The sequence below is a fragment of the Rana temporaria genome, chromosome 5 (genome assembly GCF_905171775.1).
Source record: "Rana temporaria chromosome 5, aRanTem1.1, whole genome shotgun sequence".
NCBI classification, from domain to species: Eukaryota; Metazoa; Chordata; class Amphibia; order Anura; family Ranidae; genus Rana; species Rana temporaria.
In genome coordinates, this window is record NC_053493.1 from 421,339,723 (window position 1) to 421,355,799 (window position 16,077).

Sequence of the window (16,077 nt, forward strand, 5' to 3'; positions counted from 1 at the left end):
CCGATTGGCTCCCATGCACAGTTACACCAGTTTCTGAGTGCTCCAGTTTTAGTACATCTCCCCTACTGACAACTGCGCGGTCATGCGGCGTGGCTCCCAAACAAAATTGGCGTCCTTTTTTTCCCACAAATAGAGATTTATTTTGGTGGTATTTGATCACCTCTGCGGTTTTTATTTTTTGCGCTATAAACAAAAATAGAGCGACAATTTGGAAAAAAAAAGCAATATTTTTTACTTTTTGCTATAATAAATATCCCCAAAAATATATAAAAAAACATATTTGTTCCTTAGTTTAGGCCGATACATATTCTTCTACATATTTTTGGTTAAAAAAAATCTTAATAAGCGTATAATGATCGGTTTGCGCAAAAGTTATAGCGTCTACAAAATAGGGGATAGATTTATGGCATTTTTTTTTTTTACTAGTAATGGCGGTGATCTGCGATTTTTATCGTGACTGCGATATTGCGGCGGACACATCGGACGCTTTTGACACTATTGGGTGCCATTGACATTTTTACAGCGATCAGAGCTATAAAAATGCACTGATTACTGTGTAAATGACACTGGCAGGGAATGGGGTTAACCACTAGGGGGCGAGGAAGGGGTTAAGTGTGTCCTAGGGAGTGATTCTAACTGTGTGGGGGTGGGGCTTACTGTGACACGACACTGATCACCGCTCCCGATGACAGGGAACAGTAGATAAGTGGCAAACAAAAAGAAGAAAAGATAAAGGCGCACCAGCCTAGTGTGTTACCGTTATACCAAATTTTTTTTTTTTCAATTAACAATTTAATAGAATAAAATGCATAAAAAAAACCTACTCACAATGGTAGTAGAAAGAATCACAGTATAGGCTTAATCGACATAAGCTGTAGTGGACAAGGCCATCTTAATAGCATCATGGGCCCCTGGGCAAAGTAATGCTCTGGGGCCCCTACAATAGAGAAAGTGCAGATAAACAGAAATCAAGTAGGTTGGAGGGAGGGAATATCTAGGGTGTAGAGGGGTCAGAGTGCTGGGGGGTTATCTATGATGTAGAGGGGCAGTTCGGGCTCCCCCAACTTCAAGGACCAGCTGCTTTGGGAAAAGGGCAGGGGCCCCCATGCAGCTGGGGTCCCTGGGCAGTGCCCAGGTATGCCCTCTCATTAAGACAGCCCTGGTAGTGGATTACCCTCGAACCACACTCAAGCAGGGGGGGTCACCGCCGGGTGACGCGTTTCGAAGCTCAAAGCCTCTTCATCAGAGCCCAACAGTAGATAAGTGTCCTGTCACTAGGCAGAACAGGGAAATGCCTTGTTTACATAGGCATCCCCTCGTCACGATCACGGGACACCAGCGGACATCGAGTCCACGGGTCCCGCGGGCACGGTCACGGGCGGGCGCGCACGTCCGCTAGGCGGCAGATTCACAGCCATGTAAAGGTATGTTGCTTTGCCTGCCCGTGCCATTCTGCCGACGAGCGGTCAGCAAGCGCTTAAATACACGCATGTTTCTGCGCGTGCCGCAGCACTACGCAGTTTGGTGCGGAGCGTATTTGGTAAAGAGTCAGGGACTTATTTTCCGTGTTTTTCACGCATAGAAGAGCTCGTTGAAATGGAAGGGCTGCTCTACACGCAACGCGTAGGGACCTGCCTGCGCTTGGTCGCACCTGTAGATGTGAACCAAGCCGAAGCTAATCCCTTCACCTGGGGAGAAATAACTCCGGGGGTGTCCTCACCTGAGTCCAGCTGTTGATGGTGTCATCCGGAGACTCCACAACTCCAGCCGCGTCGGGGAGCGGAGCGGATAGTGTGACGGCCATCTGGAGGCACATCAGAGAGGAGACCAGGAGGAAAGACATCTTCACCCGTCTGATATCCGCGTTCGTGTCGCGGCCGCTCAGCTCAGGGTTGTATTAATCCCGTATAGTGTTACCTGCACAGTGACCTGCCATTTAGAGATATTGTGTTTGCTTTGTGTATTATGATAATTACAGCATGTACCGAACAGAGAACGCCAGACACTCCCCTGAAGGATCACTTCCCATCACTGGCACGCTAAAGAGGAACTCCGGTGTGAATTACCATACAAAGGATGCAAAACAGGGATATTTTATTTATAGCTGAACTACGGGCAAAAAACTTTCATTTGAATACATTTAACAAACAGTATTCACAAAAGATATAAACCTTGTCCGTTGTCATACCCTCCACACTCCTCTCCTGTACATAGTGCCCACTGTCATACCCTCCACACTCCTCTCCTGTACATAGTGCCCACTGTCATACCCTCCACACTCCTCTCCTGTACATACTGCTCACTGTCATACCCTCCTCACTCCTCTCCTGTACATACTGCCCAATGTCATACCCTCCACACTCCTCTCCTGTACATACTGCCCACTGTCATACCCTCCACACTCCTCTCCTGTACATACTGCCCACTGTCATATCCTCCACACTCCTCTCCTGTACATACTGCCCACTGTCATATCCTCCACACTCCTCTCCTGTACATACTGCCCACTGTCATACCCTCCACACTCCTCTCCTGTACATACTGCCCACTGTCATACCCTCCACACTCCTCTCCTGTACATAGTGCCCACTGTCATACCCTCCACACTCCTCTCCTGTACATACTGCCCACTGTCATACCCTCCACATTCCTCTCCTGTACATACGGCCCACTGTCATACCCTCCACACTCCTCTCCTGTACATAGTGCCCACTGTCATATCCTCCACACTCCTCTCCTGTACATACTGCCCACTGTCATACCCTCCACACTCCTCTCCTGTACATACTGCCCACTGTCATACCCTCCACACTCCTCTCCTGTACATACTGCCCACTGTCATACCCTCCACATTCCTCTCCTGTACATACGGCCCACTGTCATACCCTCCACACTCCTCTCCTGTACATAGTGCCCACTGTCATATCCTCCACACTCCTCTCCTGTACATACTGCCCACTGTCATACCCTCCACACTCCTCTCCTGTACATACTGCCCACTGTCATACCCTCCACACTCCTCTCCTGTACATACTGCCCACTGTCAAAAATGAAATTTGCTCCGTGAGATGTTATTGGGTCATCCTGGCTCTCGTCTCTCTCATTTCTCTCCTGTACATAATGCCCACTGTCATACCTTCCACACTCCTCTCCTGTACATACTGCTCACTCTCATACCCTCTGTAACGGGAAGGCCGTGGGACCCAGTGGCTCTTGCAGGGTGTGGGGTACTCCTGTTTCAGCTTCACTGATGACTCTTGTGTCTAATGTCATCCTATGTCCACTAGTGGCATAGGATGACTGAGAAATTATATCTTAGACTACATGAGATGGGGCAGTAATGTAATCCACAATATATTCAAGAATGTTTGGAAGAACTAATTACAGGTTGTTGATTCTGAACCCAACAGGTCAATAGAAGAGTGACTCATTCATGTGGGAACACAGACTGTTAAGGAGCTAGTTAAATCTGCTACTGTCATGTAAACTAACATTAGCCTGGCTTCTAAAGACCTTTCATTGTGTGATGCTAATTAACACTGTATTATGTGAATTTCTATTGATGATAAATGTGTATTGTATAGCAGGTGAGAAGAGCCGTAGTCATGATGTCTGACTTGTCAGCTGTAGCTATTTAGCTCATGTGGATTGTGTCAGACCGGGTGCCAGAAAGTCTACCCATGATGTGTATTGAAGGCTCGTTAGGAAGCATTGTATAATGTTGTGGGTGGAGTTGAGTCATTGTTCATATTTGGTTGCTGACTGTATATGAGCCTGAGTTTACCATTAAAGGTGCTATTCCTGTTGAACCAGAGAACAGAGCTGTGTGTCTCGTTTCTGGGGAATCTGTATGGGCCATGTTCGTCTGTTGGATTGTGAAGTGTCGATAAGCTGTCGTGGGTTTGTGGAATGGAATATCGTAAACGGCGTTAACCCCTGACCATTACACCCTCCACACTCCTCTCCTGTACATACTGCCCACTGTCATTCCCTCCACACTCTTCTCCTGTACATACTGCTCATTGTCATACCCTCCTCACTCCTCTCCTGTACATACTGCCCACTGTCATACCCTCCTCACTCCTCTCCTGTACATACTGCTCACTGTCATACCCTCCTCACTCCTCTCCTGTACATACTGCCCACTGTCATACCCTCCTCACTCCTCTCCTGTACATACTGCCCACTGTCATACCCTCCACACTCCTCTCCTGTACATAGTGCTCACTATCATACCCTCCACACTCCTCTCCTGTACATACTGCCCACTGGCATACCCTCCACACTCCTCTCCTGTACATACTGCCCACTGTCATACCCTCCTCACTCCCCTTCTGTACATACCGCCCACTGTCATACCCTTCACACTCCTCTCCTGTACATACTGCCCACTGTCATCCCCTCCTCACTCCCTCTCCTGTACATACTGCCCACTGGCATACCCTCCACACTCCTCTCCTGTACATACTGCCCACTGTTATATCCTCCACAATCCTCTCCTGTACATACGGCCCACTGTCATACCCTCCACACTCCCCTCCTGTACATACTGCCCACTGTCATACCCTTCACACTCCTCTCCTGTACATACTACCCACTGTCATACCCTCCACACTCCTCTCCTGTACATAGTGCCCACTGTCATACCCTCCACACTCCTCTCCTGTACATACTGCCCACTGTCATACCCTCCACACTCCTCTCCTGTACATACTGCTCACTGTTATTTCCTTCACACTCCTCTCCTGTACATACTGTCCACTGTCATTCCCTCCACACTCCTCTCCTGTACATAATACCCACTATCATTCCCTCCACACTCCTCTCCTGTACATACTGCCCACTGTCATACCCGCCACACTCCTCTCCTGTACATACTGCTCACTGTTATTTCCTTCACACTCCTCTCCTGTACATACTGTCCACTGTCATTCCCTCCACACTCCTCTCCTGTACATACTGCCCACTGTCCTACCCTCCACACTCCTCTCCTGTACATACTGTCCACTGTCATACCCTCCACACTCCTCTCCTGTACATACTGCCCACTTTCATACCCTCCACACTCCTCTCCTGTACATACTGCCCACTGTCATATCCTCCACACTCCTCTCCTGTACATAGTGCCCACTGTCATACCCTCCCACTCCTCTCCTGTACATACTGCCCACTATCATACCCTCCACACTCCTCTCCTGTACATACTGCCCACTGTCATACCCTCCTCACTCCCCTCCTGTACATACTGCCCACTGTAATACCCTCCTCACTCCCCTCCTGTACATACTGTTCACTGTCATACCCTCCACACTCCTCTCCTGTACATACTGCCCACTGTCATACCCTCCACACTCCTCTCCTGTACATACTGCCCACTGTCATACCCTTCACTCTCCCCTCCTGTACATACTGCCCACTGTCATACCCTCCTCACTCCCCTCCTGTACATACTGTTCACTGTCATACCCTTCACTCTCCCCTCCTGTACATACTGCCCACCGTCATACCCTCCAAACTCCTCTTCTGTACATACTGCTCACTGTCATCCCCTCCTAACTCCCCTCCTGTACATACTGCCCACTGTCATACCCTTCACACTCCTCTCCTGTACATACTGCCCACCGTCATTATCTCCACACTCCTCTCCTGTACATACTGCCCACCGTCATACCCTCCACACTCCTCTCCTGTACATACTGCCCACTGTCATACCATCCACACTCCTCTCCTGTACATACTGCCCACTGTCATACCCTCCTCACTCCCCTCCTGTACATACAGTCCACTGTCATACCCTTCACACTCCTCTCCTGAACATACTGCCCACTGGCATACCCTCCACACTCCTCTCCTGTACATGCCACTAGCTTAGACCCTTCCATTAATTATTTGTAATATCCCTAATCTCTTTTATTCTGGGGTCGGCACACTGTTTGCTAGTAAACTTTAATCATTAAGACATTCGCTCCGTGAGATGTTATTGGGTCATCCTGGCTCTCGTCTCTCTCATTTCCGGGAGTATAAGAGAGCAGAGACATCACGAGACTCGGAGAGAGTGAATTGTGCCAAGTCCGATCCCCGGCCTCCATGTCATCTTGGATCTCATCCGAGGGATTAATCTCATAATTGGACAGCCCGATCCTTCCTTCACCATTACCATGTTTACATTCGGTATCAAGAAGTCACACGGCGTGTCCAGAATGTAAATCCCAGATTTCACAATTATGGAATTAGTTCTGTTTTGGTTACCAGTGCTAGCCTGGGGGTAATTGTATGGGGAGGGGTAGTTATAGGTGGAAGCGGCTCAGGGTTGGTGTGTCAGCGTTTCATAGGCCAATCAAATCTGAGATCCACTCTGTAAAGAATAAAGGAACATTTTTTTATTTCCTTTTGTCCTTCTCTACACTGATGAGGTTTGGGCTGTAATAGACTTTTAACCACTTGCCGACTGCCTCACGTAGGTATACGTCAGCAGAATGGCACAGGCAGGCAAAGCAAGGTACAGGTACGTTGCTTTGAATCTGCCGCCTAGCGCGCGTGCGCGCGCCCGCCATGAGCTCCGTGCCCGCGGGACCCGCGGACTCGATGTCTGCCGGTGTCCCACGTTCGTGTCACGGAGCTGTAAACAAGGGATTTCCCTGTTCTGTCTACTGACAGCACAGTGATCTACTGCTCCCTGTCATCGGGAACGGTGATCACTGTCGTTCCACAGTAAGCCCCTCCCCCCACACAGTTAGAATCACTCCCTAGGACACAATTAACCCCTTCATTGCCCCCTAGTGGTTAACCCCCTCCCCTGCCGGTGTCATTTACACAGTAATCAGTGCATTTTTGTTTATAGCACCGGTCGCTGTATAAATGACAATGGTCCCACAAAATGTGTCAAAAGTGTCCGCTGCGATGTCGCCGTCCCGATAAAAATCGCAGATCGCCGCCATCACTAGTAAAAAAAAATAATAATAAACATGCCATAAATCTATCCCCTGTTTTGTAGACGCTATTACTTTTGCGCAAACCAGTTAATTATGGCCCAGATTCACAAAGCACTTACGCCGACATATAACACGTTATGCCGACGTTAATGCAAATGCGCGCCGGCGTATGTGTGCGGCAGACCCACAAACCAACATGCGCCTAAAAACAGGCTACACACCGCCGACGTAGCTTGCACACGCCGGCGTAGGGTGGGCGCACATATGGGCTGGGCGCATGGTGCTGCTCCCATTGATTAGCCATTCAAACATGCAAATAAGGGAAATACGGCGATTCACGAACGTGCGTGTGCCCGGCGCATGCTACGCGAGATGCGCGTAAGTTGCACGCCCAGGGTAAAGTTATTCCCCATAAAGGAGGTGCAACCCAGCAACAGACATGCACAGGTCTGCACCAGGGAACACAAGCCGGCATATTGTGCGTTGGACGTGTGTCTGGCTGGGGGTACGTTATGTTCATGGCGTACGCAGTGATCCGGCGTAGCTTAGGCAGTTGTGCCGGCATGGTTGTGAGCAGGTGCAGGGGGGTGCTGTGCATGCGTCCACGTCACGGCGCATGCGCAGTTCGTGATACGTACCTGTCTGGTGCTCGGCCCATCATTTGCATGGGGTCATGTCTCATTTGCATGGGGTCACACCTCATTTGCCTGGGGTCACGCCTCATTTGCATGGGTTTACACCCACTTCCACCTACGCCGGCGTGCGCCTTCGAAACCAACGCCACGGGAGCACTGGCTTGCTGAATGCAATGCTTGCCTCTCCGCGCTACGTTGGCATGGCGTAGAGTGTTTGCTCTACAGCGGCGTAATGTGCGCCTTGCTCTCTGTGAATCTGGGCCATAATCGCTTATTGCGATTTTTATTACCAAAAATATGTAGAAGAATACGTATCGGCCTAAAATGAGGAAAAAATCACTTTTAAAAAAAATTGGGGATATTTATTATAGCAAAAAGTACAAGATATTTTTGTTTTTTTCTAAATTGTCGCTTTATTTTTGTTTATAGCGCAAGAAATAAAAACCGCAGAGGTGATCAAATACCACCGAAAGAAAGCTCTATTTGTGGGGAAAAAAAGGACGTAAATTTTGTTTGGAAAAAACGTCGCACGACCGCGCAATTGTCAGTTAAAGCGACGCAGTGCCGAATCGCAAAAAGTGGTCTGGTCTTTCAGCAGCCAAATCTTCCGGGGCTGAAGTGGTTAAGGACAGTCGGGGTATTTATTTTGAAATACTGTTTTTCATAAAACAAGCTTTTTTTATATATATATATTGTAGGCTTACAAAAATGTACAAAGGCAAAAACATGTTTTTAGTTCTTTTTTTTTAGCTATTTTATTATAAGTTATTTTTTTACAATAAAACGACTTGTGGTTCTGTAAAATGGTATTTGTATATTTGGGGGGCCAATTTGTGGGGGGGTTGTCAGCCTGAAGGTAACATGTTGAATATCGTGCCCAGAGAGCTGAGGAAATGGGCAGCGTCCCAATTCTTCCCGTCTTCTTCTTCAGTCATCTTTAAAAAAAGGAAAAGAAACAAAATGATAAAAAAAAAAATTCAGGCGCGGTGTCTGTGTTATTAAGAAAGACGAGACCCACTAAAATAACCATATAAATAAAAAAAAAACAAGAAATGGCAACAACATAATATAAACACGACTCAAAAAAAGTGCTAAAATGTATAAAGTGCAGAATAGTTCTAAATATATATAACAAAGTATCAAACAATGCAAAAAATTCATAAATATACATATATATATATTATATTATTATTCTTTATTCAAAATTTTACATTTATAACAAAACATATAAACAACAATATAATACAACGGCAAGAGAAGGAATAAACCTACATTACGGTAAAGTAGAGTACAAATCTAACCAATCCGACCTCCCGAAAAAAGAGGGAGAAAAAAAAGAATCCAGCGACATCTCCTATTAAGTACATACAATTAGGGATATAAAGCTACAAAATATGCCTGTACACACGATCGGTTTGTCTGATGAAAACAGATCGGTTTGTTTTCCATCGGTAAAAAAAAAAAGAACATGTTTTAAAATTTTCTGTGTGGAAGTCCATCGGACAAAAATCCACGCATGCTCAGTCGACGCATGAACTTCATTTTTCTCAGCACGTCGTTGAGTTTTACGTCACCGCGTTTGGACACGGTCGGATTTTTGACCGACGGTGTGTAGGCAAGACTGATGAAAGTCAGCTTCATCGGATATCCGATCGTGTGTACGAGGCTTTAGATTGCAATGCATGCATATCGCTACTTTAATTCTTCCTTTGTTTATACCTTCCCTTTCACATTTGTGTAAATATTTTCTTGTAACTTTTCATGTGACAACACTGAAGAAATTACACTTTGGGGCAGATCCACAAAGATCTGCCCCGGCGCAGCGTATCTGCGATACGCTACGCCGATGTATCTTACTTTTTTTGGTTTGAATCCTGAAAGAATTTGCGCCGTAAGTTACGGCGGCATAGTGTATCTCTCGCGGCGTTACGGCACCTAATTCAAATCGGCGAGAGGGGGGCGTGTTTCATTTAAATGAAGCGCGTCCCCGCGCCGAACAAACTGTCCCTAAATTTCCCGCCGTGCATTGCGCTAAATGACGTCGCAAGGACGTCATTGTTTTGACGTGGACGTAAATTACGTCCATCCCGATTCACGGACGACTTACGCAAAAAAAAAATTTTTTTAATTATACGCGGGAAAGACGGCCATACTTAACATTGAGTACGCCACCAAACAGCAGCTTTAACTATACGCCGAAAATAGCTGACTAGAGACGCTGTAAAAGAATGCGACGGCCGCTCGTACGTTCGTAGATCGTCGGAAATAGCTAATTTGCATACTCGACGGAAAACTACAGGAACGCCACCCAGCGGACGCCGAAGAATTGCATTCTAGATCCGAAGGCGTACAAAGAGGTACGCCTGTCGGATCTAACCCAGATGCCGTTGTATCTTGTTTTGAGGATTCAAAACAAGATACGACGCGGGAAATTTGAAAGTACGCCGGCGTATCAGCAGATACGCCGGCGTACTCGCTTTGTGGATCTGCCCCTTTGTATCTACAATGTTGTGTAGTGAGTGTACAGCTTGTATAACGGTGTAAATTTGCCGTCCCCTCAAAATAACTCAACACACAGCCATTAATGTCTAAACCGCTGGCAACAAAAGTGAGGACACCCCTAAGGAAAAATGTCCAAATTGGGCCCAATTTGCCATTTTCCCTCCCCCGTTGTCATGTGACTCGTTAGTGTTACAAGGTCTCGGGTGTGAATGGGGAGCGGGTGTGATAAATTTAGTGTTATCGCTCTCACTCTCTCATACTGGTCACTGGAAGGACAACATGGCCCCTCATGGCAAAGAACTCTCTGAGGATCTGATATAAAGAATTGTGTCTCTACATAAAGATGGCCGAGGATACAAGAAGATCGCCAAGACCCTGAAACTGATCTGCAGCATGGGGGCCAAGACCATCCAGCGGTATAACAGGACGGGTTCCCCTCCCCCCGCCTCGCCGTGGTCCACCAAAGGAGTTGAGGTCACGTGATCAGCATCATATCCAGAGGTTGTCTTTGGGAAATAGACGTATGAGTGCTGCCAGCATTGCTGGGGGAGGGGTCAGCCTGTCAGTGCTCAGACCATACGCCGCACACTGCATCAAATTGGTCTGCATTGCTGTTGTCCCAGAAGGAAGCCTCTTCTAAAGATGATGCACAAGAAAGAGCTGCAAACAGTTTGCTGAAGACAAGCAGACTAAGGACATGGATTACTGGAACCGTGTCCTGTGGTCTAATGAGACAAGATAAAGGTATTTGGTGTCAGATGGTGTCAGGCGTGTGTGACGGCAACCAGGTGAGGAGGACAAAGACAAGTGTGTCTCCAGTCAGGCATGGTGGGGGAGGGTCATGGTTTGGTGCTGCCGGCACTGGAGGGGGCTACAGATCATTGAGGGAACCATGAATGCCAACATGTACTGTGGCATACTGAAGCAGAGCATGATCCCCTCCCTTAAGAGACTGGACCGCAGGGTAGTATTCCAACATGTACTGTGAGACATACGGAAGCAGAGCATGATCCCCTCCCTGTTCAGGTATATGGAGTCTGGCACAATCTAGTATATTGCGATTCACATCAAATGTATGAGCATTATGTGATTATGTGTCAGCAAAAATCCCCCCCACCCAAAAAAAAATGGCCGCATTGCGGGCGGTATAAAAACGGGGGGGAACTAATGCGCAAAACCAACAGGGGCACAACAAAGCTAAAATAATCAAATATAACTACTAATGCAGCTGCCACGACTAATAGTGTTCACACACTTAAAGCAATTATTGACAAGGGGGGGTGTAATGGCGCTTGCAACAGGATCTAATTAAAACTAAATACCAATAACAATTTTCTATATTTCCATAATGTGAATAAATTGTCAGGAAAATGTGCTCCACTGGTTCCTGTGTAAAATGTGTTCCACTCTGAATAAAATCAAATACCCACCCAACATTAACCAAGTAATGTGGAGAGTAATAGGAGTGGATAAATGATGATAAAAAAGACAAATGTGCCAGTGACTCGCACAATATTAATAGCGAGTGATCTGGAATCGTTCAGATAAAATTAACAAGCAGTAGCTATCTTCAAAAAAACATATAAACATATATAGTGCAAATATGCAATTGAGCTCAAACCAATCCAAAGTGCATAGTGCAATAAATGAATAATATCCATAAAAGTGAAAAAAACATCAAAAAGTGGAAGAAATAAAAATAATACAATTCCAATCCATGCATAAAAGTGAACATTTAAATCCATAAATGACTGCAGTGAAAAATGTCCCATATAATTCACCAAGGAATTAAAAAAACATCAATAAAAAATATCAAGAAATGTTAATATAAAAAAATATATATATATAAAATATATATATATATATATATATATATAAAGAAACGTGTCCAGTGCAATAATAACGTGAAAATGAAAAACAATCCAATCCAATAGTCAAGAACGCAATATCAAGCAAAGAATGAATGAATATAAAGTGCATCTGTGCTTCACTTCTATTAAGATTCCATGATGAGTGCTTCAGTGCAAAGTAAAAACGTGCTTCCAAAATGACAGACTCCAAACCTTTCCACAGTGCAGTAGTGAAGATGGAAATAGTTATTACAAGCCCCTTACCTTGAAGCGGCTTGTATGTAAGCCTTATAACATGTAAATGAAGGATGTCCCACAGCCAGCCTGCCGTTCTTACACTGCATAAACAGAGACCTGATCCCAGCAATGGCACTCAAAAAGAACACAAGGAGGCTTCCATAGCATAAGACCATTCACAATTTAATGAGTAAAAACAGTTAAAACACTTACAGATCCTATGATTAAGTAACGTGTGTTCGTTACGATACGCGTGAGGAAGAGGAGGATTGCTGGTGACGTCATCCGCTCGCGGCCGCAGAGCGGAGACCCGATCGTACTACACGCTGTTTATACAGCTCTGTCTGAAAGTGTTTTAACTGTTTTTACTCATTAAATTGTGAATGGTCTTATGCTATGGAAGCCTCCTTGTGTTCTTTTTGAGTGCCATTGCTGGGATCAGGTCTCTGTTTATGCAGTGTAAGAACGGCAGGCTGGCTGTGGGACATCCTTCATTTACATGTTATAAGGCTTACATACAAGCCGCTTCAAGGTAAGGGGCTTGTATTAACTATTTCCATCTTCACTACTGCACTGTGGAAAGGTTTGGAGTCTGTCATTTTGGAAGCACGTTTTTACTTTGCACTGAAGCACTCATCATGGAATCTTATTAGAAGTGAAGCACAGATGCACTTTATATTCATTCATTCTTTGCTTGATATTGCGTTCTTGACTATTGGATTGGATTGTTTTTCATTTTCACGTTATTATTGCACTGGACACGTTTCTTTATATATATATATATATATTTTATATATATTTTTTTTAATATTGACATTTCTTGATATTTTTTATTGATGTTTTTTTAATTCCTTGGTGAATTATATGGGACATTTTTCACTGCAGTCATTTATGGATTGAAATGTTCACTTTTATGCATGGATTGGAATTGTATTATTTTTATTTCTTCCACTTTTTGATGTTTTTTTCACTTTTATGGATATTATTCATTTATTGCACTATGCACTTTGGATTGGTTTGAGCTCAATTGCATATTTGCACTTTGTGGGGCAGATTCAGATAGAGATACGCCGGCGGATCTCCTGATCCGCCGTCGTATCTGTGAGATCCCACCGTCGGAGCTATGCGACTGATTCATAAGAATCAGTTCCGCATAGATCTCCCTTGGATCCGACTGGTGTAAGTGACTTACACCAGTCGAATCTTAGGCTGTAATCTCCCGCCGGCCGCTAGGCGTCGTCGCGATTTTTTACCCGTCGCATATGCAAATGAGGAAAACCGCCGATTCACGTCCGTACGCCCGCCCGTCGCTCGTTTTCTACGTCGTTTGCGTTCGGGTTTTTCCGGCGGAGAGCTACCCCTGCTTCTATGAGGGGTAGCTAATGTTAAGTATGGCCGACGTTCCCGCGCCGATTTTTAAATTTTCTACGTCGTTTGCGTACCGCGATCGGGAATACCGATTGCCGCAAACGACGTACCCGCCGCAAACAATGACGTCGTAGCGACGTCATTTGAAGCATGCGCACTGGGCTTTTTCGCCCCGGCGCATGCGCAGTTAAATCGGCGCGGGAACGCGCCTGATTTAAATTGTACACTCCCCCCAGCCGCGGAATTTGCATTCCGCCGGGGGGAGTTAGGATCCGACGGTGCAGTTTGCGAGGTAAGTGCTTTATGAATCATGCACTTGCCTCGCTAAATTGCACCGGCGGATCGTAAACCAGGTAGATCTAGCGGATCTAAAGATCTGCAGATCTATATGAATCTGCCCCAATATGTTTATATGTTTTTTTGAAGATAGCTACTGCTTGTTAATTTTATCTGAACGATTCCAGATTACTCGCTATTAACGTTGTGCGAGTCACTGGCACATTTGTCTTTTTTATCATCATTTTTCCACTCCTATTACTCTCCACATTACTTGGTTAATGTTGGGTGGGTATTTGATTTTATTCAGAGTGGAACACATTTTACACAGGAACCAGTGGAGCACATTTTCCTGACAATTTATTCACATTATGGAAATATAGAAAATTGTTATTGGTATTTAGTTTTAATTAGATCCTGTTGCAAGCGCCATTACACCCCCCCTTGTCAAGCATTGCGGGCGGTATTACCGCGGTTTCCCATTGATTTTAATGGGAAGGCGCGGTATAAGAGCGGTAAACACCCCGCTCCTATGCCGCTCCAAAGATGCGGCTAGCAGGACTTTTGGAGCGGTCCTGCTACCGCACCGCTTCAGTGAAAGCCTTCGGGCTTTCACATTGAAGCCTGCAGGGCAAGATTTTTTCATGCGGTATAGCAGCGCTATTTTTAGTGCTGTACCGCATGAATAACGCCTCAATGTGAAAGGGGCCTGAGGCAGGTAAAGGACCTGGTAATTTTTTGCGATTCGGCACTTGGCTCTCAAATAAAATTGGCGTCCTTTTTTCCCCACAAATAGAACTTTCTTTTGGTGGTATTTGATTACCTCTGCGGTTTTTATTTTTTGCGCTATAAACAAAAATAGAGCGACCATTTTGGAAAAAATTCTATATTTTTACTTTTTGTTATAATAAATATCCACCAAAAATATATAAAACATAATTTTTTTTCCTCAGTTTAGGCCGATACAAATTCTTCTACCTATTTTTGGTAAAAAAAAACGCAATAAGAGTTTATCGATTGGTTTGCGCAAAATTTATAGCGTTTACAAAATAGGGGATAGTTTTATTGCATTTTTATTAATTTTTTTTTTTAGTACTAATAGCGGCGATCAGTGATTTTTTTTCGTGACTGCGACATAATTATGGCGGACACTTCGGACAATTTTGACACATTTTTGGGACCATTGTCATTTTCACAGCAAAAAATGCTATAAAAATGCACTGATTACTGTGAAAATGACAATTGCAGTTTAGGAGTTAACCACTGAAGGGGTTAAGTGTGACCTCATGTGCGTTTCTAACTGTAGGGGGGCGGGGCTGGACATGTGACGTCACTGATCGCCTTTCCCTATATCAGGGAACACACGATCAATAAAGTTGCCATTATGAAGATTGGGGAAGGTGTGTTTACACTCACCTCTCCCCGTTCTTCAGCTCCGGGGACCGATGGCGGGACTCCAGCAGCGATCAGGTCCGCGGGTCCCACGGTCACAGAGCTTCGGACCGGGTCGCGACCCACAGCTGGGCACTTAAAGAGGACGTACAGGTACGTGCTTTTGCCCAGCCGCTCCATTCTGCCGACGTATATCTGCATGAGGCGGTCCTTAAGTGGTTAACCACTTCAGCCCGGAAGGTTTTACCCCCTTAATGACCGGGCCATTTTTTGCAATACGGCACTGCGTTATTTTAACTGAGAATTGCGCGGTAGAGCTTTCTTTTGGTGGTATTTGATCACCTGTGTGTTTTTTTGTTTGTTTTTTACACTATAAACAAAAAATGACCGACAATTTTGAAAAAAAAAAATATATATATATATATATATATATATATATATATATTTTACTTTCTGCTATTATAAATATAAAAAAAAAATAATAAAAAAAAATGTTTCCTCAGTTTAGGCCGATACTTATTCTTCTACCAATTTTTGGTAATAAAAATCCCAATAAGCGTTTATTGATTGGTTTGTACACAAGTTATAGCGTCTACAAAATAGGGGATAGTTTTATGGCATCTTTATTATTATAAAACATTTTTTTTACTAGTAATGGCGGCGATCTGCGATTTTTATCGAGACTGCGACATTATGGCGGACACATTTAATATATATTTTTTTTTTATTATTTTTACTGATAATGACAGCTATCAACGATTTTTGTAGTGGGACTGCGCCATTGCGGCGGACAAATCGGACCCTAATGCCTGCGTACACACAATCGGAAATTTCCGATGAAAAAAGTCTGAATTTCCGATCGCGTGTGGGCCCCATCGGACATTT